This window comes from Pseudorasbora parva, chromosome 1 (assembly GCF_024679245.1).
Source record: "Pseudorasbora parva isolate DD20220531a chromosome 1, ASM2467924v1, whole genome shotgun sequence".
NCBI classification, from domain to species: domain Eukaryota; kingdom Metazoa; phylum Chordata; class Actinopteri; order Cypriniformes; family Gobionidae; genus Pseudorasbora; species Pseudorasbora parva.
The window spans coordinates 45,203,835-45,217,619 of NC_090172.1; the positions used below are offsets into that span (position 1 = coordinate 45,203,835).

Here is a 13,785-nt window from a genome sequence, read left to right on the forward strand (position 1 = left end):
CCATTGCATGGACTTATTATAATGATTACTTACATCTTTGTCTCATTATCTTGTTAATGACTGCCGATATAAGCCGTGTTTTTACTAATTCTTTGCAAAGTCTTGTAAGTGTCACACTGCATTTCTGTGTGCACTCTCTATTTTCCCCATGCCATGGATTTTGATCTTCTGCCTGGTTTCCTGGATTTCCTTATTTGCCTGTGTCTTGGACTTGGTTATTTTTTGGGATTTTCTTCTTTGTGGTTATGACCCTTGCCTGTCATTTAGATTATCCTAAGGGTATACTCATACTAGGCACGGTGGCCTTGTACTGTGCCCGAGCGCAATTGTCTAATAGATTTATAATTTATAAAATATAGATTTTATATATAAAATCTAATAGATTTATAATTTAGGCACGGTTCAGATTGCCTAAACAAAACTTGTCTGAATGATTTGTTTTTGAATCAGACAAAACAATCGCACAATGTTATTATGTTACTTTAGTTGTATTGACTACTTTTATTATATTTTTAAGTTGCTCTTAAAGTCACCCTGAAATATAAATATTATAAATAGTATATATATATATATATATATATATATATATATATATATATATATATATATATATATATATATATATATGCACCAGTGCTAGAGCAGGACAGTAATCTCTCACCTCAAATAAGATTCCAGCAATAGCAAACAACTCTGACCCAATTAATTCCCAATGAACAAAATCAAGTATCACCCTACTTTTCTGATGATGACAGAAACACTGGTTACCATAGTAAATATAATTTTATATATTATTATACTTTCTAACTGGCACATCAAAATGAACCAATAAAAGACTGTTGACTTTTACAAAGAAAACATCGCTTGCAATTATAATCCTATTAATCTGCTACAACATCGACACACTATTGAGTTCCCATGGGTTGTTAAAAAAAAAATCATACTGGGCTGTGAGAACAAAAGAAATCTGATGAGATTCTGGGGGCCATGTTCTAATTACCTGTGTACATTCCCACAACAGCCTCTGCATCCCATATGGCACAAACAGGTCAACATGAAAACGGAACAGGATCTAAATTTCTCATCTTTCAGATGAAGAACTAATAGATCAACAGACAGGCTTGTACTCTGGACTAGATTAGTGTGTTTTGTCCTCTATTGACATCTTCGGATAATCATATCAATATTTGTGGTAGTTATTTGACTGCATTGTGGACTAGACTATGGCCAAGTTTATAACTTCACATATTTGAAAGAGTGTTCATATTTTCTGCAAACATATCTTGAACGACTCTGGGAAACGTTTAAATTCTCTGTGTGAAAAGCTGTGTATAATTAGACAAAGAGTCAGCTCCTCTACAGCATATTGAACTCTGAGCGTATGCTCTGCACTTAGTTGTGCAGGTCTACAAATGTGCTTTCCTATGTGCAGCCAAATTGGTCCCTTTGCTGACTCAGAAATAAGAGAATGGGTTAAATGCATTGCTTCAGCATTTATTGACCTCAGCAATCCCCACTTGAGTATTTCATTATCCAAATGTTGGAGACGGATGTAACTAACAAACAATCTGCAGTCTTCACTGTGCACAGAACCAACTGTGCACTGATTATAAATTTCCTTTCTCTGCTCAATTGCAGGTAGGAGCAACAGCTTGAGGAGCTAAAAACAAACCTAGGCAATAATTGAAATGTAGCATGAAATTACCCCTGTAAATAACCAGAAGCCATTACAAGAACACATTCTTTCTCTTTTCCATTAACACCAGTCTGCATCCGGCTGCAAACAAGTATCCACATGACTGCACGCGCTCTCTCACACACACGCACAAACACACTGTAGGTGGGAGAAAGGTTTGGAGGGTTGCACAATTGCACATTTATCCTCAAAATTAAAAATGGTGATTGATCCGTGGAATATTAACGGTCAACCGTGTTTTTCATTAAGTTGTGAAGGGGAGCGGAGGAAGCCCTTCGAAGAAAAAAAAGCTATGAGGAAAAAGAAAGAGGAAAAAAAGGCCCCTCTGTTCACGTAGATCCCATATAGTGAATAACCCTGAGAGAAATGTAAATACCCGACTCCAATAACTCGACAGCACACTAATCATATTTACAAACTATATTAAATCTGTCTATTGTGCTTGCCGCTGCTAAGGATTGGCTCCCCATGTAATTGTCATTGTAACCAATGTTGGCTTATGGGGAGGGAGAATTTAACTGCAGTGATATAAGGTGACTGGTAGGCTTATTATTACTGTATTATGACCCAGTATATGTTTATTAAAACAATTTGTCATGCAGAACAGGACTGGGGGAATGGAAACATTAAATCCCGGCGTATTTCGGCCGCTGAAATGAGTTACAATAAAATTAATGGTGGCGAAGCCCGGGCTGACACCGCAGTGCTGCGTAATAACCTGCCGCTTCGTTTCATTTGCTGATCATTTCCTGTCGGGGCCCTTGCCATTAAACATACATGTTGAGGATTATTGAAATAGGCCCAAAAAAGGCACCACAGAGAGAACGGAGTGGAAAAGGCAGCATATGTAAAGGATTTTTTAAAGTTATGCTTATACTGGTTGGTCAGCAGATACTAAACAAAACAGACATATCGGATTAGTTTCATCGAGTATCTCTGATATGACTGATGCTGCTATGGGGAATTGATCACATGAAGCCCAAACACACTGCACAATAAAAGCAATCCAACTTAAAAGTGAGCAATGGATCTACAAGAGGAAATGACAGAAAAAGAAATGCACCACACAGATCAAAGGAAATGATAATTCACCCCCCTGGGCATTAATAAAGTATATTATATTGTATCATTTCCATATGTGTGATTCATAGATCTTTCATAGTAATGGTATTGGGTGGGTGCAAGCCAAGGTACATGATCTTTTTTGCAGGGTTATTTTCCACGAGCCTGATATTAGGTTATCAACACCCCCTCTGATGCCAACACTCTCCATCTACCAGCGGTTCATGAATCTGATTTAGTGACCTGCTTACACTCAACAGCACATCCACAAAAAGCCCTGGACCTTCTGATCAATGCATGGGGTGATTCACAAGTTCTCAGGTGTTATTTCCATTTCTCAAATTGCCCCATAAGTGCGAAATGTGTCTTTCAACAGTAAATTGATTCCGGGAAAGAAATACAGGCGATACAGTGTATGTTTTTAAACATTTACTAAAGCCCCATCTGATGTTGTTATTGTAGCTTCTGCTGAATGAAATGTTTACAAGTTGGATTGAAGACCGCCATTTTGTAAATCCCCACTTTTTTCTCTCCAGCTGGAATTTGCTGTTTTGTGTTTATATTTAGTAAAAACAGGAATTGGTCACGGTAGGCCCTAGGCACATGATGGGACCTGCCAGATTTGTTTATCTATATTTCAAAACGGTTTTAATCAAACGGGAGGTATGTGAACGGGAGAGTATTGTGTTGCATTTTTTGATGTCGCTGGCCCTCGGGCCTCTGTTTTCTCAGATGAATTTCCTGATTACACAGAAAACATAAATAAACGGATGCTACCACCAGCTAATTCCGCAATAATTAAAAATTAAGGGAGGGGATTCATTCAAAATTGCATCTCGTTGCTGTAATCTCTTGTTGAGATGTGTGGAAATTGCTCCTGCTGCAAACGTATGGGTCAGAACTGCAGGAAATCTGCAGCTGTACTTTTATATGCTCTTTATGCACTACATGTGTTACTGAACAATTCACATTAAAGGCTCCATACAATAACAATACAACTGCAGCTGAAATGTTTGGGTGAATGCTTTATAATTGTTAAAGGGTTTCCTTTTAATTTATGACTAGGAATTTGAATTGAATAGGCCACACCCAACAGGGAGTTAAATTGGAATTGGAATTATATGGGAATGGGAATTTATTTAATTGCTCTAATCCATCCATCCTTACTTCAAAACCTTTTTAATTTTCAAACGAGGCTTTGGCAAGTCATTTAACGTTTGTCTTGACTTTCTTTCAATTTCATTTTAATTCCACTTCCTTGCATTCAAACTGTTAGCTACATCACTCTAAAAATATCCTAAAAATGGACAAAAGATTACAACAGAATAGAGACATATCTGAAATCTGGAGAAATGTCTTTTTAAAATTTGAAACTCCACCTAACAGTGCTCTAGTGCAGCGGATTAAAGATGATTACAATATCAGAGATCTGACAACAGACCCTCAAAGTGATTTCACATCATCTTAACCACAGTCAGACTGTGTGCTCTTTCTTTTTTGTTTAGTCCATGCTTGCTGTTCCTGTAAAAGCCAGATTATTATTAGAAAAGGCAATTAAACATAAGTGAGGTCACTTTGAGTCAGACCGTCCCACCTCACACCCATAGGCCTCCTTCCTGTACAGACCCTCTTAGCGGCACATTAATACAACTAATTACCATGTCAATCACAAGTAATGCTTATTAATTACCCCTTCGAAAAAGGCCAATTTTAGACAGCAAGTAGTCCCCCTTTAAAAGCCCACTAAAATACTGACTGCAGGGAAAGCTAACTGCGAGAGAGTGTGAGCCATGTTTCGGTCCCACTTATGGCATTAGTCAATCTGCTGTCCAGATGTCTTACACAGGTGACAGCTGCAATAGCCTAACAAGCAAATTAATCATGGGGCTTTTGTGGCACTTCTTTCTCGGGAAACTCATTTCGCTTCATAAAAGGCTTCATCTCATGTGAAAAGTGACAAATTGCGGGCGCCGCGTGAAAGGGAAAGGCCCGGACAAAGTGTGTGTGTGTGTGTGTTGCCTGAGAGGTACAGCCAGACAGGATAACTCAGGCCAAGCCTGGCTGAGACATAATGAAGTCCTACTGCTGCCACGCCAACCGCAACTTCTGACGCTTCTCACAGGTGGTGTGCCCAGATTAAAAGCCACCCCTGCCTCTGAAGCCGGCCACACGGCTAGGCCTTTGAAGCCAGGGAAAAGCACTTACCACTGTGTGCTAATCACTCATTGTCTATGTAGATCAACAAGGAAGCCTGGATGTGAACGAGCGCACTCTCAAAAACAGGCCCATAGGAATCTGTTCAACTAGCCGTTTAACTTTGATAGCAAGGCCAAGGGCCAAAATTCACACATGACCTTTTGGGTTTGAGACACGGGAGCTTGCCGCTGACGGTTTGCCGGGCAGGCATTTTAAGAGAGAGAGAGGTGAGTGTCGGGGAAAAAGGCCCGTTTCACACTCACAGACCCAAATGGGTTGTCTGTAAATAGAGCCACACACGGTGTTTCATTGTGATTTCAGAGTTGAAAATCGGTGGGAAAAACTTTTCAGCTCAGCCATAATAGAAAAGAGAGGGCTTCAAGAAAAGAAGAACACAAGAAAAGGAAGAACAGAACATAATGACTTTATATTTCAAAAAGGAAATATAGGCAATTGAAAATGAACAATGACAATAGAAGTAACAAAGCATAAAACTTTCGGATTTAGTGGAAGCGGGAAAGTTAATAATACAAAATAGAGGAGATAAGTCCTTGAAAGTCGTCAAACACAAAACTGCAATTATCATTGTTACAATTAAAGAAGAAAGGGTTTGCGAGGCAAAGTCTTCCTTTAAAGAGGATTACACCATTTCATACGAGAGGGAGCATTCACTATTCATTTCTCTTAATTTTACTCGAGACATTTTAAAGTGACAGATGTCATAAGCCAACTGTCATTATTGCAAGCACAATTATTGGATTCCTCCGTATTCACAGATGCGAAACACTGTGCTTTGTATTCCCGCATTGAAAATCCTTTCAAGTAACTGCTGGCTTCATGCCACATGTGGATTCTGCTTCCTTACTGCATTACATACACACAGTATAAAATACAAAATGCTAGTTCCCGTGTTGCACCCAAACTACACATTTTCAGAGGTAATTCAATATGTCAACAGAGCACCTTGTGTTTTATGTCCGCTTATCTACGGAATGATAGATAGAGAGTCATCCTCGTGGCTGCTTGCTCTCGGTAAACACCTCAATCACCGCGATAGATTTTGTTTAATTTTCTGTGTAATTAATGTCAGGGAAAGGGTGCTCAGACTCCCGTTGACTTCCACTGGCTCGGCACAGTTATGGGCGACGAACTTGAGTGATGACTTCATTTATAGATCGCGGGATCATCGTGCGGATGGCAGGCGTAGTCGACGAGGCCTCTGCCTCTTCAGGACCGAGATAGAGCCAACCTCTGACTCGCCCGCACTGTCCCACTGCCAGATAGGCCCTTATCACGACAGTCCGCGCAATACATCTTCCCGCACTACGAGCTGTGATGGGCAAGCTGGTTCTCTCGTCCAAATGTCTACTTTACATGTTTTAATGAATTACGACAGCCATTGTTGAACAGCCTATTACCACAGCAGGCAGTTAGTGACAGGTATTTTGCCCATGCATCACTGAGGATGGGCTGCTGGAGAGAGCTGGTGACATATGGCATGAAGAGAGAGACAACCGGTAGGCTGTTCGTCTTCTCTATGCTCATTGGATGAGAGTAGATTAGGGTTCTAATACTACTGGCTGGGCATACAGTTGTGATTGTGTGATAATTTGATGTCTGCAGCATAAAATGACAGCAGCACTTCTATCATTACAGCTTTTTGTCACAAATGCATTTGTCCTCCCCATAAACCAGGCACAGACATGCCTTAACATGTCTCGCCCTACCTCAGATTTCACCTGAAAGTTTCTGCATTCCATGTCACCCACCCATTTCACACGGCCTGCTGATATTTTGGCTCGAGTGCTGGCTGTTGTGTGGTTCAAGTCAGAACTGAGTTTGGGGATTTTGGAGGAAGAAGCCTGACAGGGCGACTGGGTAAACTGCTTCATACCAATGCTGTCATCCCACCAGTTGTGGTGGAAAAACCTAAATGTGCCACATCTAAGCTATTTAAGGAAATAAATATTTTTAAGTTATATGTTTATATTAGTTAACAGAATTTAGGTGATTACATTTTTTCTACATAATACAATTTAATTGGTGTTAATTTATTTTAATTCGAGTAATTATTGCAAATCATTATAATTGATAGCCTTCATTTTTGATAAAAAATGATAAAAAAATATCATATAAACTTTTTATTTAGTGAACTCAAAACAATAATCCCATAACCCATTAATACTTTTAATATAGTGTGTTGTAGTGTAGTAGCAATATATTGTAGTTTTGTTTTTGTCTCTGTCAATATCAGCGCTCCCTGTTTGAATAAGAGCTCCCTGTATGAATGAGTTTTTATTTTACGCATTCACTTTTACAGTTAGAAAATGAATTGTTGAAACATCTGTTATCAGAATGTTTATGTGATGATTCTCTCAGTACAGCATCGGTATCTTATTCACACTTATTTTCTCACTTACACCTGTATGTCTTAATCACTGAGACAAACACATCACCAACAGGATCAAAAACAGGCAACCAGATAGAGGTTGAAATAGAAGCATCCTGTGGGTCTCACGCACTGTGCACACCGGCCTCCCATAGAGAAGCACACGGAGGCGAGCCTGGCTGATCATAAGATAGTCCTTCATGCGGACAATCCTCAGTCGGCCACTCTCTCTTGCTTCGTTGAGCTGGTGAGTGGGACCCTATTATAACAGAACAAGTGATTATTATTTTTTTTTTTTATTATTATTAGGGGCCAAGCACCGAAGCACATATTGTAATCGTTGGTGTTCTTATTCTCTTTTTTTTCTTCTTCTGCTCTGGAAGTCTATGGTAGCCAATAGAACCACTTATGGAAAAGTTATGAATGTTGACACTAGGGGTGTGAACATTAATAACCAAACATTCAACACAGAAAATTCTCTAACCTAATCCCTCAAGCGCCACAAACCATCGAAAGATTCATTTAAATTTATGCTAATAACTTTTTAACAATAAGGAAAATAAACTTTTTCAGCCTTTTCAAACTCCTCCTACATGGTTGCTCCTATTTTCATGAAAATCAAATCAGATTATCCAAGTTCTTTGAAACATCTGTGACTGTTGTTTGTTCTTCATGCTCTGAGTATGGTTTCACTAATAATAAACGTACATTTGCATAAAGCACGCATATTTGTACATACCTATGTTGATGAGTATTAAAAACTTGAAACATATTAATTTAAGGTACATTTAGAACTGATAAAAATGTGCAATTAAATTGCAATTAATCGCAAGTTAACTCAGGACAATATGTGATTAATCACGATTAAATATTTTATGTTGATACCTAATGTTGATACAAAAATAAGACATAATTGTCTTGTAATGCCTATAGTGCAACATACAAAATATAATGTGACACAAATTCAGTAAAGTAACATCATATGCTGCTACTCACTGAAAAAAATTAACTGATCTGCTGTTACACTACTGAAAAAGTTACTCCCACACCAAGCCACCCTTTTCCCCTAGACTGAGGTATTCATTTGTTATTCATTGTGTTATTATTATTTTTATTTTAAATGAATGTAGCATAGATAAACACTAGCTCACAGATAAACACTGGAACTTATTAGCCTACTCAATTACACTTTCCACAGTCTCACAAGAAACCCTCCCTCCAGAGGCACTTCATGTGCATCACTAAAACATCCATTTCACCCTCATTTTGGAGGATTCCATAAATTCTCTGGAATCTCTAAATGTCTTTGCTGGCAATACATTTTTAAGTTGATTTAGTGGGGTTTTAATTGCTGGCCTTCTGTTTCTGCTTTTATCCTCTCTTTAGAACACAATATTGGAGCCTATAATAGAGAAGAATACTAATTGTACAAATAAAATTCAATGATTTTAAAAAATCATAAGGTCAACACAAATATTGAAACATACAGCTGCCAAAACATGACTTTTTCTGCAAGTTACATCGTTTTGTAAGTAGATGGCAACAAGTGAGTGAGTGAAACCACTGAATCACTGAAGTACAAAACATGTGATGGTCTTTATCTTTATAAATGAGTTTTTGAATCATTTATGTAACAGATTCATTCAAAACCACTACCAAGAGGATTGCTGCAGTCTGAGTGCATCACTGAATCATTCATTCAACAGATTTGTTCAAAAACAACAAGGGATTCATTGTTTTTTAACAAATCGGTTAAGAGAATTAATCACTAATTCAGGAAAAAAGGATACAGCAAGTGGCTCAGAGAGAAAGCCCATATTATAGTTATTTTTTTGTTTTATTTTTATCAACCACATTGTCCACTGTCTACTGGCAAATACAGCAAGGAAAGTCTAGCATGCCATTTTCCATTCGGTTATGCTTCAAGCCTTTGATGTATGACAAGGACTTTGCTTAGTTTCCAATATTGGTGTTGGTAATGATACATAACAGAAATGTCAAGCGATTTGATGACAGTGCTGTCTTAGCTGCATTGTTCATTAGCAAACTGTCATTAAAAGCACATCACCGTCTGTCGGTTGAGCGTCATGGTTAGAATGGATTTGTATAAGTAATTTGAAAGTTCTCCCAAACATTTTGTTCAGGTCAGCCCCTCTCACAACCCAAGACTGTATGCATCATGATGATAGAGCCTCTTTTACACTTTGAAGTCTGCTGCGTCTCAAGATGATATTCATCAGTTGCGGATGAGTCAAACTTCTTTTCTGCCCAGCCGATGAGTGTGATGGTATTTTGAAAATGGCTCAAGTTTCTATGGGCCTAAGTGTCTTACACCCCCAAGACAATATTGCCCAGGCGCCAGGAAAGCAATATTCAAGCCATTCCATCACTCTAATCCACTCCCTACACATCCATATTTCATCCTACCTCAGCCTTAATGAAAGCCATGGCAAACTTACCACTGAGTCTCGTAACAGAGCTAAAACGGAAAATTAATAAGTAAAAGTATGTTGGCCTTTATATACTAAGAGGAAGGACGTGTAAGGCCAAACTCGGGTACACAATGAAAGGAGTCCAAAAAAGAATAAATCTGAGTGCAAAAAGTGTGAGAGAGAGAGAGAGAGAGAGAGAGAGAGAGAGAGAGAGAGAGAGAGAGAGAGAGAGAGAGAGGAAGGGCTGAGAAAGTCCTCTGAAGCTCTGAGACAGCTGGAAGAGGCTGGCTATCTCTATCCCCAGTTACCCCATCCAATCCCTAGTTCCCTAACCAAGAAAAGACAAGCGGCTGTTTATTCCAGTGCCCTTCAGCTGACATTAGTGCAGGTCTCTTGTGCAATGCAGTTATCTTCCGCTGTCTTGAATATGTGACATTTTTTTAAGTATTGTTTGGCTGTGTTAAGCGTCGCCTTCCTCCAGATATTTCCAGTAAAGGACTGCTGGGGCAGAATTCATTTGGTGTATATGTGTGCGTATGTTTGGGGTTTAGGGGGGATCGAGGACACTTGTTCCTGTGCTTGGTACCTGTAAACATGTGCTGGGTCCCCCATGGGCTTCCTGCTGAAAAGGAAGGAAGAGCAATGTGTGCCTTCCCCTGAGCAACTGTGGGACGTTGCACAGGTTATTGAAAATCTGTGTACCTCAATTTTCCCATTTGTCCCACTGAAAGTACAAAACTCATAGGCTTGGCTTAAACAATAACCCTGCATGGACAAGGCATGCCAATATTAAATTCTAACCTAGAGGGATCGTGCCCATAATTTAAAGAAACTAAGGCTTTAGTTTGTTTAACTCACTCAAAATACAGTAAAACAGAGACACAGTTTGGAAATAATATATTCGGTGTTGCATAATCACTCAATTAAAATGCATTGAATTATATAAACTAATTAATGCTTTCATCTTCACTAACAGTGCAAACGTGATATAGTTAAAGGGTTAGTTCACCCAAAAATGAAATGAAAACTACGGTTTTATTCAGCATCAGTCTTCTCTTTCGTGTTTGTTTTCAAACCTCAAATAAAGATTCAAATGGCCATGAATCAGTGAATCAATCAATGATTCGGATCGCCAATGTCACGTGACTTCAGCAGTTTGATAAGTGATCCAAATTGCTGAAATCACGTGACATTTTGCAATCTGGACATGGGCAGTACAGTGTGCATAGACTGCACATGCTCTGGGACTAAAATATAAAATATCTTAAACTGTGTTCTGAAGATGAACAGAGGTCTTACGGGAGAGGAACGACATTAGGGTGAGTCATTAATGACATCAATGACATTCCTTTTTGGGTGAACTAACCCTTTAAGTGAAAGTTAGCTTTTTTTCCCTCACGCACAATAGCCTATAGAAATCGCAGATGCGTCATTAGCTGGAAAAAAATTACGAAATCATAGTTTTTTAAAGTAGAAAATAATATATATGTAAAGATATATATTACAATAAAAAGTACTCAAAAGTAGGCTACACAACTCTTAAGTGGAAGGAAGCTTTTTTTCTCTCAGGTGCAACTAATATAGAACACGCTGAGTCGGGTTAAACACTTCACGTCCAAGCTATACATTTTTTTTATTGCAGAATAAACATTTTAAAATTTTCAAACAGTCTCAATGGTGGTTACTGATAAGGCTACAGTAATTCTGACCGAGATTGCTTTGTTGCCTTTCTGGCTGTTGTTGTAAAGGATATGTTTGCATGTTTAAAAAAAATAAATAAAATAAAATCAATGATATCTGTCGACTAGAACGCTATTGCTTTTACTTGCTATTAATTTAAAATGGTTTATTTAAAGCAATTATTTTTCAAACAGATGGAATTATAAATACAGGCATGCCCCTAATAAAAGCCTGCTTCAAATAAAAGCTGGTTCCCTTCTACAGTTCAGGTCAGAGTCCTGCAACGGGTCGGGTACCCGCGGGTATCTGCGGGTACCCGCATAAAAGTGGCTAAAACGGGTGGATTATGACATTTATAAAATTCACGGGCGGGGATGCGGGCGGATAATTAACTCTGTGCGGGCGGGTAGTAGCGCGGATGGGCGGATGAAAAATATGTGCAATATTTCTGTGGCAAAGTGAACGCGAGAGCGAGAGAGAGAGAGACCAGGGCGTGATTGTGAATGAGCGTCACCTGCGAGCCACACCGGTCTCGAGTTCTCTGAGGGAGCTCGGAAGCATATAAGGACGAGAGATCACCAGACCTGGATTTGACGTTGAGTTGTGTTTATGTTTTATTATGCGTGTGCGCATGGGAGATGTCCATGAAGGGCTACGTTACTTTCGTTTTGTTTGGTTAAAGTCTTTTAAATGTTCGCCGGTTCCCGCCTCCTTCTTCCCCCATCCAACATATTGTAGGATATTACACTTTCTATGTCCAAATTACCATTACACATACACGCAACAATTTACCATTTGACCCATCCACGTCACCACCACTGCGACATTGAAACTTGTTGATGCCTCTCGTAGCGCAGAAGGAGCAAGCGTTGCAGGAGTAGCAATGGATGAAGTAAAAGTAAAGCTGGTGAGTGGAGTAGCTATATGAAATTGTTGACAATGAGTCTTTAAAGGCACTTTTGCCTGTTTCATTAGCCCATTCATGACGCTGTTGATGTTGAGAGAGGTGTAGGATAAAAAAATAAAGCATTTTAATTTGAATGTTTTAGCGTGTGTGATTTATCGCGGGCACGGGTCGGGTAACGGGCCAAATATTAACGGGTCTGGGCGGGTACGGATTTAATTTTGAAATTTTCACGGGTCACGGGTCGGATCTGGTGCTAAACCTTGCGGGGGCGGGTCTCCAAAAATGGACCCGTGCAGGACTCTGGTTCAGGTAAATAAAGGCCCCGGTCTTTATTTGAGGCTTATTATAGCAGAATGATTTCTGAAGGATCATGTGACACTGAAGTAAGGACTGCTAAAAATTCAGCTTTGCCATCAGAGTACATTTTTAAATATATCTAATAATAAAAAGAATTAAAAACATTATTATTAAAAAAAAGGATCCACTTTATATTAGGTGGCCTTAACTACTATGTACTAACATTGTAATTAATAATTTGAAACAATGCACTTATTGTGTGCATATATGTTTTTAAATTGTACTTACATTTTAAAAATACCTGCAGGTAATTATGTCTGTAATTAATTTCTGTATAGTTACATTTGTAATTACACAGTTGGCACTTCCCTTACAACTAACCCTAACCTTAAACTTACCCATCCCACACCACCACACCTGTCCCTAACTCTACCAGTATCCCACCTCAAAATCAGCAAAGGTGTTTTGCAATACAATTTAAACACATTAAGTACATTGTACTTATTTTTTGATGTAAGTATATAGTACTTAAGGCCACCTAATATAAAGTGAGGCCAAAAAGGGACCATGTTTTAACCGTATTTTGAATCAAAATACAGTTTTGAATATTTTGAATTCTGTGGCGTAACAGAAACAACTGTGGACATGGAACAAATGTAACTTTAATATAATGACTCTCTTATCGCAATAAAACCTGTGTGAAAAATCTGCCAATAGGCTGAACCATAACGTTCAGAATCAATCACTGGCCTTGCTCTTCCATCATGGTCTGTGACCTGGTCTTCCATGAATAACTTTCTCCCTGGTTACATTCCCCACATCCAGACTGGGCTCTGCTCTGATTAACACCTCTAGACAGTAGATTAATGTGAGCTCTAAATTATGCCATCATTAGTCGATTGATTATTTCTATGTAATTAAACCCTAAACACGTGAAGCAAGGTGGCACGCAGCCGCCGTAAATTCAGGATTCACCTTGTCAGACAAACAACACAACACAAAAATGCTTGGAATATGCTTGAAGAGAATAAAAGATGCAGGCATGAAAAGATTAGTTGGCCTGCTTTTTACAACTCCATTTTGCATAATGGGGGAAGTGAAGGGAAGGGCAAGCAAAAACTGAGAA

At 38.8% G+C, this 13,785-nt stretch overlaps 1 long non-coding RNA gene across 3 annotated transcripts in view; it reads right to left on the bottom strand.

Annotated features, from left to right (window-relative positions):
• Positions 1-13,785, bottom strand: part of LOC137084762 (uncharacterized) — a 138,595-nt gene that overhangs the window by 16,143 nt on the left and 108,667 nt on the right. The window contains exon 4 of one of the 3 annotated variants that reach the window (XR_010906796.1): positions 7,500-7,602. The exons of the other annotated variants lie outside the window; for them this stretch is intronic. This is a non-coding gene — a long non-coding RNA (uncharacterized lncRNA). Of the gene's footprint in view, positions 1-7,499; positions 7,603-13,785 lie in introns of those variants that run through there. 3 annotated transcript variants of the gene reach the window in all.